The sequence below is a fragment of the Rhynchophorus ferrugineus genome, unplaced genomic scaffold (assembly GCF_030347505.1).
Source record: "Rhynchophorus ferrugineus isolate W39M unplaced genomic scaffold, kcgeb_rfMv2 rfM2, whole genome shotgun sequence".
In the NCBI taxonomy this organism is placed as follows: Eukaryota; Metazoa; Arthropoda; class Insecta; order Coleoptera; family Curculionidae; genus Rhynchophorus; species Rhynchophorus ferrugineus.
The window spans coordinates 3,816,662-3,830,392 of NW_027472581.1; the positions used below are offsets into that span (position 1 = coordinate 3,816,662).

At 33.0% G+C, this 13,731-nt stretch overlaps 1 protein-coding gene across 6 annotated transcripts in view; it reads right to left on the reverse strand.

Moving 5' to 3' along the window:
• Positions 1 to 13,731, reverse strand: part of LOC143190415 (uncharacterized) — a 314,791-nt gene that overhangs the window by 126,511 nt on the left and 174,549 nt on the right. Inside the window, exon 1 of one of the 6 annotated variants that reach the window (XM_076394675.1) lies at positions 13,196 to 13,418. The exons of 4 other annotated variants lie outside the window; for them this stretch is intronic. The gene's annotated coding sequence lies outside the window, so the exon portion shown is untranslated. Of the gene's footprint in view, positions 1 to 13,195; positions 13,419 to 13,731 lie in introns of those variants that run through there. One more of the 6 variants, XM_076394679.1, reaches the window with a different exon arrangement.

The following is a 13,731-nucleotide window of genomic DNA, read 5'->3' on the forward strand; positions in this document are numbered from 1 at the left end:
AATAAAACTAAACTACATAGGCTGAAGTTAAGAATACATTTATACCTAAAAGTTTATGTGGTTTGTTTCGTCACCACTACTTTCCTTAAAATATAATCGTCTTTGAAGTTATTCTTGGCTTTAGCTATCACATTTCTAAACTAGTGCAGTCGGTAGAATACCGGAGAGATCATAAGACTGTGCTCTGTTGAATTCGTTCAATAAATAGGAAAAAACCTTGATTGACGTTGGATTGGTAATCGATCCGCAGTTACTTTAAATATTATATTGTGTAATGAAGTGAAGTTCAAGCAAAAGTATCACAGCTTAAGCTGTAAGGTTACAAATAGAGGATTGAAGGTGCTCAAAGACCCCTACTCATAAATTATTACAATTAGGAATCATCCATGCTTTGATGAAGACTCCTACTCTGTTGACTCCTGGATTAAGTATTCCAGTTCAGGTTGTAAGATCACCATAGGCGAATTGATGTTACTGGGAACTAAAATAGTCTACTGGAATTTGGACAGAAACCTGCAGTTTCTATCAAAGGTGGATTGCAGTAGGTTATTGGAATTGGAAGTCATAAAACTTCAGAAACCATTCGATATAGAGTATACCATTGAAATTTGGATACAAACAGTGCTATTCAATCCTCGAAAATATAAATCATCAAAATAGCTCATAAAACAACTTTACTACAATCATAATAAGTTGCTTAGATGGGAAAATGACCACGTATATCCCTTAGGTTGTTTCATTAGGAGGGAGATGTAATATCGCGTGCCTGACACGGCTCTGTCCATTTAAGCGAATGAGATAATACAGTATCACAAATTTAAATTGCGTACCTTATCATCATCATTTAATGTATAAAAATTCTCGTAAACCATGAACGAGCGTTCTCAACATTCAAACATATTTTGACTGGAGTTCCCAAGGGTAGTGTCTCAGGACCACTCATGTATCTGCTCTACACTGCTGATAACCCAATAATAAAAGAAAACAGTATTTGGAAAATTTGCCGATGACACTGTTATCATGGCAAAATATATAGGACTGCCTGTAGAAAAAGTACGTTGATATCAAATCACAAAGCCAATTTGGACCTACGTGGTGCAAATATGGATTTGCACTAAAACATCGCACTAACTACGAGGGTGGTCCAAATATGATCCGAGACAAATACTCTGACACCTGCTATTTCTCCTAACTAGTCACGTGTTTTGTCCATCTTTGCAGAAGTTTTTTGACGCCGGTATCGAAGAATTCCTTGGGCAACTCGGACAGCCATGTGCGCACGAACACCTCTACTTCGTTGTCGGTGTTGAATCTTTGACTTCCGAGGGCTTCTTTCAGTGGTTCAAACATATGGTAGTCGCAGGGTGATAAATCCGGACTGTAGGGGGGTGGTTCAGTACCTCTCACTCCAATTCCTATATTGTATTGAGCGTGAGAGGCACGGTATGAGAGTACGTTAGGTGCGCAGAAAATCGACGTATAGTACGCCCCGCCGGTCCCAGAAAACCGTACGCAGAACCTTACCCGCGGACCTGGTTCACTTCGCCTTGACTATCGCCCCTTTCTCCTTCTTCCTTCACTTTTAAACGACATTTTGCTTTCGGGGGTGTAATAGTGTACCCATGTCTGGTCTGTAGTAAAGATTCGTGTTAAAAAACCGTCTTCCTCCGCCTCGTATGGCGTTAGCAAGCGGCGACAAACTTTCAACAGCATACATTTTTGCTCGAAGTTCAACAGTTTAGGAACACATCGCGCCGTTATTTTGCGATATTGAACGCGTTCGTGGATAATAGACTTTACACTACCAATACTGATGCCGAGTTCAGCAGAAATATTTGGAACATTCATCCTACGGTCCTCCAAAATGAGTTGTTTACGCGGCGAATGCTGTCGGCTCATTCTCGACGGTTTTGAGGCCATTCTTAAATGCTTTGGTCCATTTAAACACGGTAGCTATCCTCAAGTACTCACCACCGAACTGATTTCGTAAACGCAGAAAAATTTCCATATTTTTAACGCCTCCCCATACAAAAAAACGAATGACAATACATTGCGCTACTTATTTATTTTATATTTAGTTGAAAGTTTCGTCTCAGCAAAAAATGGAACTGAATCGTGAACATTTTCGTGCTATGATTTTTACGATTTTCGACGTGGATTATCACAACAAAAGTACATCAATCAACTTATTTTGACTTTTGGCGATGAAGCTCTATCAAAAACCACCGTGTATCGCTGGTTTAGTGAATTTAATCGTGGTCCTAGTTCAGACCGACGAGTTTCGTGAAAGCCGTCCAAAATCGGCTGTTATGCCAGAAAACATCGATGCTGTGTGCAAAATGATTAAGCAACATCGTCATGTCACCTATTGTGAGATTAAGGAATCCCTAAGCATTAGTACCACCAGCATATATGCGATTTTACAAGAACAGTTAGCTGTGCGAAAGTTATGTTTGCGTTGGATCCCACACAATTTGACAATCGCTCAAAAAAGGCTCGTGTCGATTGGTGCAAAGAAATGCTTAAGAAATTCAATAGTGCTTTAAAAGACGTTTATAAAATCGTGACAGGTGCCGAATCATAGATGTATTCGTATGAGCCTGAAAGTAAGCAGCAGTTGACTGTATAGGTGTTCCAAGATTAACCAAATCCAACAAAAGTTGTTCGCGCACGAAGCAAGTGAAAATGGTGGCCTCTTCGGCCACTTTCTTCGGAAAAACTGGTCATATTGCAACAGTGCCTCTAGAGGATCGTAGAATAGTAAATTCTGATTGGTACACAACTATTTGTTTACCAGAAGTCTTCGGTGAAATAAGGAAAACAAACTAAATACGTTATTCCTCATCATGACAATGCATGCTCTTACACATCGGCTCAAACAAGAGACTATTTGAGCAGTCGAAACATCGAATTGATGGGTCATCCACCATACAGCCCTGATTTGGCACCCAATGACTTCTTTTTGTTCCCATCCGTGAAGAATAAACTGCGTGGTCAACGATTTCCATTGCCAGAAGAAGCTGTTGAAGCGTTAAAAAATCATGTTTTAAAGATACCTCATTCGGAATGGAATAAATTCTTTGAAAATTGGTTTAAGCGTATGCAAAAGTGTATCGATCATCGTGAGGATTACTTTGAAAAACAATAAAAATAAATTCGTAGCTGAACAGCTGTTTTAGCAGTTTTTTTTCTATTCTCGAAATATAAATAGTGACCCTCGTATCACATACTCATAACGCACCCAAATTAAAGTTCTACGATTAATGATTATCGCTACAAGCTAACGAAGAGCTGCACTATGATGTGGAAGTCAAATGGATATACAAAGTGATCAAATAGTTCGTCTTAAAATATGGAAGAAGGATGCTAAATTAGAAGATAGAAGAAGATAGAAGCAATACAGCTACTGGAGAACACGCAGGAAATCAGGAGATTGAAACGAACCAAACCACTCGAACTTTTATAGTGTATAAGTATATTCTTAACATTACAGAACAGTAGTTATAAATTAAATTGTAAATTAATATTTTACTAAGCATATCTAGTGTAAGATATAAATAATAAAAAAATTCTCCCAAATATAGTCATCTTTAACATGAAATCTGACATAATACCTGATGATTCGGAAATAAACATCCCCATAGAGCGTATACAAAAACTACCCACAGCGATATACACCCGGCAACCCCATTTCTTTATGATATACATCTCACCTGACTGGTAATTTCCTTCCGTGCCTGTTTATCGCACCAGATTAGCAGGAAAAAAATCACCTACGTGAACGGATTCAAATAATTCAACGGCAACCGTTTGAACGGAGCAGTCGACATCAACTTCGATAAGTTCAGAGTTCGGTCTCAATCAGGCGTGGCGCGCCATTACTGGCCGACCCTTCCGCAGGGCTTAGATATAAGCCTTGACGTAACTATCTATTTTCGTAATGATGTGCCTGGAGCAGCAGTAATCTTTGATGGGCCCTCGATATCGCGCTTACAGTAACCGACAATTGGACATTTCACCCTTTAGAATATTCATGGACAGACGGACGAGCCGGCTTTAAATGCGAAATGCATATATGAATTTTATTTGCGGAATCGGATTTTAATAATGTTTTCGTTCGGGATCCCAATTTGAAAGTCAAAACAGTCGGTGAATTAGGTTGTTGATTAAATATAGATGAACTCTGTTATAGATCCATTCATAACAGGTATTATTGTGATAGGTAAATCTCGCCTGTTTCGACGTATTAAATGTGCAAATTTATTTAAATGGTATTGCTTTTTCCGTACATAGAATTAATTAAGTTTTGAGAACATATTTATTAGCTTTATCGTGCCGAGAATATTTGCAGCGTTAAAATTACAGATATTTATTTATTTAAGTTTATTTAAATATCAAAATTCATATCAAGGTGGAGAACTTACTTGTTTAACATCTATGTCTCTGTTTTTAATGTGTACTGAGCTTACTTCACTGATACTGACTCTAACTTCACTGAATTAGATCAAACGGTTTTACTCTCTTCAATCTTCTGATTAAGCCATCATATTATCACGCCCATTATCGTTATCATCCATTCATTATCATCATTACCAATGCAGTACCTTATTTTGGAATCTTTGTATGATGCTTGTATTGTTTTGGCTGGTACAACCCCAGAGTTGAACACCATAAATCCACACTGGTTTCAAGACTTGTTGGTAAAGCAAGATCTTATTATATACTGACAGTGATGAAAAATGAGTACATTTTTCCAACTTGCGTCCTTCACATTTTTTTTAACATGTGGCTTCCACTTAATATTACTGAGTGTAACATCAAGAGTTGTGTCCAGTTTTTTGGCTGTATTTCTGCTGATTGATACATACTGGCTTGTACTTAATTATTTTGTTGTAAAAATTAACAAATGCTGGTAAACGAGACGGCCATTGAATAAAAGTGATGATTGAAAAATAAGATAAAACATCACGTGATTCCCAGATACTTTTGAAGCAAGCGCAAGTAAGAACCTAATAATTGGATATGTATTCCTTCCATTGAAACTGTAGGTATTTTCATCTAACTTTCGAAGCTGTAATAATACTATATAACAATTAAATCATATCAATAAGCAATACATTATATACATTATACTATTGCATCTCAGGCAAGATGTTTGCAGTTCAACAAGAAGAAGCATATTTAAAAATGACAGAAACAAAACAGGTGTACCACAAGGCAGCGTTTTGGCCTCTATTCTTTACTTATTCTATACATGTGACATAATACAAATACAAAACGTTATCAAGGCTACATTTGCTGATGATACTGTAACACTTACTACTGCATGGCCATTATACTGGGACATTAGCCAAGAAGTAACCAGAAAACTGCAAGTAATAATATAGATAAGTGGCTACGGATACAGAGAGTAGATTAGTCCATATTGAATTCACCCACAACTAACCTATTCACATACCAATAAATTTGAATAATACTATTATCCTATACAGTGACAATGCTAAGTACCTTGGGATGTTGAAATGGAAAAAGCATATAAAAAAAAAAAAGAAAAATTAGAATTAAAATACAAAAAAAGGTATTGGTCATACGAAAGAAAATCTAAAAGTATCTTAGAATAAAGACCAAGAATTGTGCACCCAGATACTATAGGAACAATTAATTACACCAAGACCTTTGTATTCCAACTGTCAAAGAGAAAATTGTCGAGATATTCTATAAGACACGAGGGCACAGACAAAGAGAACCAAACCATATGACTAGTAAAGACTAGTAATAATATATAAAGTAGTTTTAAATTACAGAAAATAAAGTTCATAAGAATGCTAAGATAAATAAACAAATCACTACATGATTCATATAAGAAAATATATGCAAATGTAATAATAAAGAAGCCGGTAATATATTAAGGGGGACTATAATAAAAAAATAAAGAATGCAGATTGATATGCATTAATTCAATGAACTTTAGTACTAAACACTGCACCTAATCATATTTATAGTTAATTATGCATTAATAATTATACTGGAAGTAATTAAATGATTCATCAAGTTGTACGTAAATAAAAAAAATATATTTAAATTAGAATCACACACTTTCACTCAAACAATTAATATTGTGAAATATATTGCATACCTTTTAGTTATTCAGTGATTTTATTCTTAATTAATATTTAAAGAAAAAACTAGCGAAATATTGTAACATAAATTATCAACACCATACATTTTTATTAGCAAGATCTCCACCCGTATATCCATATTTCCTACTCGAAGACACTTCCGCCTAGCTATTGCATTAAAAAATATGTGTATTCTTTATCCCGTTTAAGACTAATTTAATCTCAAATATATCACATTCTAGTATAAAAGTTAATTCTAACAGTACATAGTAAACTTTTATATTTACAACTTTGTGTCGATATGATTTGTATTATATCCATGTTATTCAATTAATATTTATTTGTTAACTACACAATTCTTGTGACTTTATATACTTCAATTTTGGTAACGCTTGGCACTCCATTTCAAATATTATTTTCCTTTCTTCATATAATATCTTAGAAATTACATGTATATTATGATATACGGAACTAAAATACCGACTATAAAACAGTTTTCATCTTTTTATATAAGAATGGTTATTTCAAGTGATTGACATGAAGCTGATTTTTAACTGATTTCTTCTATACAATTTTGTATGCTGAAAACGAAAATAATATTGAAACAGTTCCGGGGCATCAAGATTTGGAAGGTTGGAGGATTGGCGCATTTAAAATTTAATACGATACAGCACTATTTTCATAAATTCATCAACAAGAAGTCTTAAAGTGAGTGAAGAGCAAAATGAATTATTTCATCAGAACATGGATGGAGAAAAAATACCAAGGAAAATGAGCGTCTCAATGATATCAGACTACTACTGAACGCTTCAAAAAGACCTTCCAGATTCTTCCCAAAAGAGATAATTTGCAGAAGAGCTTCACTGTGAAAAAAAGAAGTTTTAATGTATGTTAGTGAACGTAGATTACATAAAGAAATATGTATCTTCAATGGCTTGCATATAAAAGAGACGTCGACGAGACAGTCGTTCTATACGGGTCCAGTATCTAACATATCTCATATACGTCCCACTTAGTCAGGTCGGACGTCTTTTTTTCAGATTTTTTCAGTTTTTCAGATCAAAACTCTGAGGAGAATAATCAATGTCCCCTAGTTCGTCAGGAATAATCAAATTCATAAAGAAACAGATGTCCCCTAAGTTCACGATTTTATATATTTTACTCGACGTTTTACTCGAGATATTTCCCCACTCTTCACCTCTCGGATAATAGATGTGTTACTGAGCTGGCTCATATTTTAGGCCAATAACTTATCTGGCTCTGCATGGCCTTATTTTATAGCTGCCGCCACTACCCCGTGGTGCTCTTAATCCCAATTGTCTCGATAGTTTCCGTCGAGCGATTAACTCAGGTACCGCAAGCTGCAAGGTGTAATAACGATGCCATGTACTTTTCAGGCCCTCGTGCCTCTTAATTGTGTTACCGGTTACCGGCGCCCTCCTTACCGACAATAAGAAGTATCAGTTAAGGTCACTGCATCCGATAAGGAAGGGTTTAGTGGGTAGTCCAGAGGCAGTCTCCACATAACCAGTCCAACTCGCTCATTCCTGCGATCTCTGCGGTACCAGTAGAAGAATCGTCCCGTCGCGTTGGCCACTGCGCCAATCAAACTGGGTTAACAATCAATATTATTAATATATTATAGCAAAATCTTTGTAACTTACAATTTCAATATAAAATAACAAAACGCGAGTCAGCTTTTTTCTATAAAAATGCCTTTTCTATAAAAATTTTAAATAATAAACATTTCAATGTTAAATGAATCATATAGATTTCGATCAATTTCAATTTGCTGCCGCAAAATCCAATTTCCACTGCAGTAATACGCGCGAAAGTAAGATGCAATCATTTTGTAACGTACATATATTGCAACTACTGGTTGATATGCTATTATAAATTCGCTTTAATTAATGCGATGACTCATCTATAAGTAATTTATCGTATCTCGCCTTGTTTTATGGTTACTACCAGTAGTGTTAAGCAATTTATTAGTGTACAATACTATAATACTATAAAGGTTGAATATATGCCATATGTATAATTTGTAACAATCATTACAGTTAAATTAGCAATGTTTATATTTAAAATACTTATATTTTAATTTTACTTCGAATTTCATAGATAAAGTACTCTAGGTGCACAAATATGATTTCACCCTCTTTTTTAAATAATAAAAGTGCATTTGGTTGTTTATACAGTAAATTATACATTTATTTAATGTGTGTAATATATTGATAGCCATCGTTTAATCTTTCATATGCTTTACAACCTGATAAAATAAAATGATAGTTTTCTTGACTTCATAAGCCAGCTTGTACGAATATTTAATTAACACAAACCAATGTGAAGAAGATAATTTCTTGATTGTATTCTTCTTGAATGTATTTATGTATGGCTTCGACTGGTGATAACCATAATTTTTTAAAATAGATCTAGTGAGGTATTAATCCAAACAGATAATAGTCAAAAGTAGCAATGTTTCGATAATATGACAGACTGTGTGCTACTGTCTTTCAATGAGTGATGGAAACATATTAATTTATAGATTTCTGTTACGCTCAGTATCTTTGAATTAGTGATTTTGAGGATTTGATACGCTGATATAACATGACTTTCAGCTATATAATTTCTCATAATAAACTGAAAATTTTAATATTCAATACAAAGAATTAGACACGTAAAGTGATATTTCCAATCAAGGAAATAATTTAATGCAGAATAGTCATTAAAGTCATCCATATGAAAACGGTGGAAGCAAAGTACAACTAAATACAAAAGGATGCTCATCTTTAAAATATCTGTATATTATACTTCAATAACAAATTGAATAAAGTAAAACAGTCGTTATGCGCTGAGTAAAAGTAGAAAAGGTGTCTTAATATTACATTTCTAAAGATATAAAAGTGGGACACAATAGCTAATGATGAAATAGTTCGATTTCTAAATATTAATGAAGTTTTTTATGATTAAACAAACACAAAAGGTTAAATAAACAGTTTAATATATATTTTATTTAAAGGAGTATTTATTTATTACTGTATTATAAATTTCACAGAAATATTATTAAATATTATATTATTATCAAAATATTATAAATTAATATAATTTAAAAATAGGACGAGCCGCCTTGGTGGCGCAGTGGTAAAGGCGATGGGACGGTTCTCCTACTGTTGGGATAGCCGCGGGTTAGAATCCTGCTGGGGCATGGTCGTAAATTTATGTTTGTGATTGTTTAAAATTTGTGAATGTTCTAGGAAAGAGTGTAAAATCCGACAAGGAAAATGATCCCAGTTACGCTAGTAACCAGGCTGGGTAAGACCGGATGTCTTCTGGGATGATTTCCAGAATTGGTCACTCGCCAGTCGGTAGGCTTAATGCTGAGGACCGTGGTTCGGAGCCCACGTTAAACTTTAGTTGGTAAAAGGAGACTTTAAAATATGTATATAAAAAAAGGACGAAATTATATATGTATGTGAAGAAAGGGTATATATATATATATATATATATATATATATATATATATATATATATATATATATATATAGCATCACATAAACAAGTATATCTTAAGCAAAAATATTATGATTTTCTTAAATATCCTGACGTAAAATTTAATTTAAATATTATCTAAAAATCACTTCCGACAATGCTAAATGTTTAATTAATGAACAAACAAAAAACAATCTTGAAGAGGAAAAACAATGACGTCGGAAATTCCATTAAATTACTAAAGAAGACGATTCCTTTTGACAAAATTAAAATTTAATAAATTTAGAAAATCATAAAAAATACTGAGATAAATAAGCTATTAATAAATTAAGATCAAAATTAATTATATCTGTATTTAATTTATTAAATCAATACTTAAAGCAGATTTTTACTCTGAATAAAAAATAACAACCATTCTGAAGCGCCCTTCGAATCTATCTTCATTTCAATTTGAATTGTGTTAATTAGCCCAAAACAATGTCACGATTTCTACTTAATAATTTTGCTAATATCTAGTACACGACTATATCTAGTATATACTTTTGTATGCTATATTAATCCACTATGCTTCAATACAAATATATTGGTAATAAAAATTACTAAATATAAAATAAAAAAAAACGAACACTATTTTTTATAATAAAAAATCGATACAGTAAGAATTGTATCAAAAATATCCCTAAGAATAATTATGTTTTGATGATTTACAGAATGTTGTAATATATAAAATCTAAAATAAAATAAAAGTAAAAGTTAAATACAGCAATATTGCGACGTTTTGACGCCTTGAATTGATATGACTTGAGTTCACTGCTACTTTGGATAGACTATATACATTATTTTATCTTTTACTGAAAACAAGTTAATATAAAATAATTTACTCCATTTATGATGTTCCTTTTATTCTATTGTAATTAACTTAATAAATTGTGGACTGATTTCAACAACTGGTCCACTACCAAATCAAAATAATGTATAAAATAAAAAGCTTTAATGTTTTTGTTGAAAATTAAATGTTTCTTTTAAACAGTCATATGTCATATATCATTATCGACTGGACATTAAATAGCGGAATAAAAATAACGTAGAAACTGATAACGAGGAATAAGAATGTACAAGATTTAAAAGAAATAGGTAAAATGTTCCGAACTAAAAAGTGGATCATTAAAAGCAAAATAATATAAAGGTCAATTAAACCTTTACCTGTAATACATAATGGCGGCGACAGCGGAAATACAAATAAATAATCAAATAAATAAAATATAATCGCATGATTATAGTCTCGTATAGTTGGAGGAGAAGAACGATTTTGCAGGCGCGCATACATGGACGATTATAGCGCAGAAAATCAGAAGATTATTGAAGAAATTTCATCCTATTATAGATCAACAAAATTCGAGAATAACAAGAATCGTTTTTTTTACCAAGTATTTAAATTTTCGCAAGCAGTTCCTTCAGATTCATAATATAATTATTAATGAATCAATTTTGATTTTAATAATTTTACTTAATTTAACGCCTTTTTTCTTTTTCTTTTTATATAGTTTAAAGTCTCCTTTTACCAACTATGGGTTTATCTGGACTGGGCCTAAAGTTTGACGTGGGCTCCGACCCACGGTCCTCAGCATTAAGCCTACCGACTGGCTAGACCAACTTTAGAAATCATCCCAGAAGACATCCGGTCTTACCCAGCCTGGTTACTGGCGCGACTAGGATCATTTTCCTTGTCGGATTTTATCCTCTTCTCTAGAACATTCACTAATTTTAAATAATCACACACATAAATTTACGACCATGCCCCAGCAGGATTCGAACCCGCGGCTATCGCAACAGTAGGAGGACCGTCCTATCGCCTTTACCACTACGCCACTAAGCAGGCTAATGCTTTGTTGATTATTAAAACTTAATGGAAATTATATTTAAGTAAAAGCCATTTTAAAAAGGTTAGTGAGTGTTGGTTCTTAAGGTAGTTAGCATGCACTTTATTATACAGAGATCTGCTACTGTAATTATTATAATTATATATATTATATATAAATAATATACTGTATATTATATAATGTAAATATTGTCGAAACAAGCTTTAGTAAAACTTATATATTATTTTTAAGTTATCTCTCTAGTCTGTTATGAAAGAAACATGATTAACTTTATAAATTGTGGTTGAATTTAGACCAAAGGATGATCTTTAGTACTATTTACTTTTTATCAACTGTTCATCAATCAATTATATAATAAATTATTTAATGATAATAAATTCCCTTCTTTTAATGTAACTTTCTAAGCTGTGAAAAAGTGCCTATTTTTTCGTTGTTTTAATGTTGTTTAAATAATATTATATATGAAATTATTCCCTTTATTCTTTTATAAGATAAACATGATTAATTTAATGATTTTGTGATCGAATTCGTACTACAGAGCGATCAATAGTAAATATAAAAGTATAGTAAATAAAATAAAAATAAATAATAAGAATACGAGACTATCATTGACTACATATAAAATAGTGGAATTAAAATAAAGTAGAAGCTGGTATGGAGGAATAATAAAATGTAAAATAAGATTTAAAAGAAAGAGGTAAAAATGTTCCGAAGGAAAAAAAGCGGACTATTAAAAGCGAAACAGTATAAACGTCAATTAAACCCTTACCTATAATATATAATAGCGGCGGTAGCGGAATACAAATAAATTTAATCGCATGCTTATAGTCTCGTATAGTTGAAGAAGGATTTTGCGCATACATGGACGACTATGGCGCAGAAAATCAGAAGATTATTGAATAAATCTTATCCTAACAGATTAACAAAATTCTATATAACAAGAATCGTCTATTTACTTATAAAACTTAAAACACAGAAGATTCTTTAATTAAATAGGCCTAAAATATAAAGCTTATATAAATAAATGAATGAAGTAATGCACATACAATGAAAAAGTGACATAGAACAAATAAAAGGAATTATGAATTATTCATAGCAATTTAGTAAATATCTTAAATCCTTGATAAATTTAAGGTGTCTAACGATTAGTGCTATGAACTTTAAATCCAAATCACAAAATAATTTTAAAATAGATATCTTCATATATTCCCTAATTATTCATCAATCACTAAGTTAATAAATCATTTAATGGTTGTAAATTTCCTTCCTTTGATATTAAAAAACGGTTTTCTCGATATTTTACTATGATAATATGTTTTAACAAACAAACAAATATTAATTTAATTAATATTAAATATCATTCAGAAGTTCGCAAGAGTTTGATGGCATATTATTTGAAAATTATTCTCATTACTCTATTATGAAAGAGACATGATTAACTTAATAAATTCCGGATTAATTTCAACCATTAGACTATCACTAGTAAACAAAAAACTTCAATGTCTTTATTGAAAATTAAGTTTTTCGTTTAAACGTACTTATAAAAATATGACAATATCATCGAAGAGGTATTAACATTAAGTAGAAGCTGGTATCGAAGAATAATAAAATGTAAAATAAGATTTAAACGAAAGAAGTAAAAATGTTCCGAAGGAAATAAGTGGACCATTAAAAGCGAAACGGTATAAACGTCAATTAAACCCTTACCTGTAATATATAATGGCGGCGGCAGCGGAATACAAATAAATTTAATCGCACGATTATAGTCTCGTATAGTTGGAGGAGAAGAAGGATTTTTCAGGCGCGCATACACACGGACGATTACGGCGGAGTGAGAAAAAAAACTGAAGATGTTCACCGTTGTGCAGAAAACTCGGCGCCAGACCGTTGAACGAATTCCTGACGGCCGGCTGCGGCGTCATTTTTTCCTGCCGCTCGCTTAAAAGTTCAGCGTGCGCGCGTATGTTTCTGTGTGTGTGTGTAATTACGGCGCGTCCAGTCCGCGCATTCCGACGGTTCAACGTTCTTCGCGAGATGCGACGTCGGTTAATGATCGTTTCAGACTGAATATGATCAATTTATCCATCGGATACCGTCCGGCGGACGGAGCGGGATTCCTCCGTGGAATAATGTGTGCCGGACGCCGGTTTCGAAGAAGGTACTGGTCCGCGAAAGATGCGCTCCAATTCTGTCGTACCATATATTGTATTCTCGATTAAAAAGGCTGGATGACTATGTTCCAA